At 52.4% G+C, this 1,685-nt stretch overlaps 1 protein-coding gene across 1 annotated transcript in view; it reads left to right on the forward strand.

Moving 5' to 3' along the window:
- RBM34 (RNA binding motif protein 34) overlaps positions 1-1,685 on the forward strand; it is a 19,361-nt gene that overhangs the window by 14,214 nt on the left and 3,462 nt on the right. The window lies entirely within an intron of this gene.

Here is a 1,685-nt window from a genome sequence, read left to right on the forward strand (position 1 = left end):
ATAAAGCTTTTCCGGTATCGAGTATGAGTACCGATACTTATATTTCGGTACTTCCGGTAGTATAGAGCCGTGTTCCCGGGCAATCAGGAAGGCTTCTTGATTGCTCAGGGAGCCGACTCCATTCTGTTTGGCCGGCTGGATGCTGATTGGCCAATCGGATCTGACAATATGGTGACACGACCCGGCGCCTCATTTCCCCTCACATGGATCCTTAGCAGCGTTCTTTACCGTACCAGTCCCTGGGCCAGCTGGGCAGACACCGCTCTCCCGAATCTCCCCACGTCTCCTGTGTACGTGATCGGCGCTCAGCCTGCTACTGCGCATGAGCAGACTGCCCGGCGCTCTCATACAGAAGCCCTGCGCATGCGCAGCAGCAGGCTGAGCCCGGGTCACATGGGCGCTGTACACACAGGAGACGTGGGGAGATCCCGGAGAGCGCTGTCTGCCCAGCAGGCCGAGGGACTGGTACGTTAATGAATGTGGCTGAGGATCTATGTGAGGGGAATGGGGTGCCGGGTCGTGTCACCATATCGTCAGCTTTGTTTGGCCGGCCTCAATTCGGCTTCCCGGCCAATCAGCATCCAGCCGGCCAAACAGAACTGACAATGTCCCGGGCAATGTAGAAGGCTTCCTGATTGCCCGGGAAGAAGGCTCTATGCTACCGGAAGTACCGGTATCGACGAGTACCGAAATATAAGTATCGGTACCGAAAAACCGGTAGTGGTGCATCCCTACTTCGGGGTGCAACACCAGTCGTACATTTCAGGTAATGGCTTCCTAGGAAGGTCACCACGTTGTATCAGGACTTCTTCTCCTTGCCACCATTTGTTCCTATAAAAGTTTTTGGCCATAGAACCTTCAGAACGGAAATGGGATGTGACGAGCGATACACGAAGGGACGCAGGAATCCCCATCACCACATCTGAGCAAAGCCGTGCTTTGTGGTTTTGCCATCGTGGTCAGGTGGAGACCAGCTACGGGACCCACAATATCCATCAAATCAGGTTTGGCGGCAACATTTCCAGACTTTCAGTTGTCGGCGATGAACAAATCAAACCCAAAGCAATTGAAATAGGTCAACGCAACGCAGGATTCGAGGGGTTTCCCCAAATTCTACCGAAAATGGAACGATGGAATGGTTCAACCCACTGAATGGGATCCCTCAGAAGACCACACAGCTGCAGAACGGGTGTTGCCTCACTTCATGGAGGGCTTCTGTAGTGGCACCAGTTGTGCTGGAGCTCGAACACATGAAATACCTGAACTGGCTCGGGGTTTGTCGAGGGTCACGATTGGCTGCGTGTTAGAAATATGGCCAAGAAAAAAGAACGATCAGAACAGTTAAGAGAAGATATCATCGTCCTTCACCAACAAGGAACAGGATACAAAAACATAGCGAAGGCTCTGAATGTTCCCGGAGACACGGTTAGAAGATGAAGGTTCCTGGAGACACGGCTAGAAGATGAAGGTTCCTAGAGACACCCCTAGAAGATGAAGGTTCCTGGAGACACTGCTAGAAGATGAAGGTTCCTGGAGACACTGCTAGAAGATGAAGGTTCCCGGAGACACTGCTAGAAGATGAAGGTTCCTGGAGACACCGCTAGAAGATGAAGGTTCCCGGAGACACCGCTAGAAGATGAAGGTTCCTGGAGACACCGCTAGAAGATGAAGGTTCCCGGAGACAC

Source organism: Nanorana parkeri, unplaced genomic scaffold (assembly GCF_000935625.1).
Source record: "Nanorana parkeri isolate BGI_ZX_2015 unplaced genomic scaffold, ASM93562v1 scaffold2903, whole genome shotgun sequence".
NCBI classification, from domain to species: Eukaryota; Metazoa; Chordata; class Amphibia; order Anura; family Dicroglossidae; genus Nanorana; species Nanorana parkeri.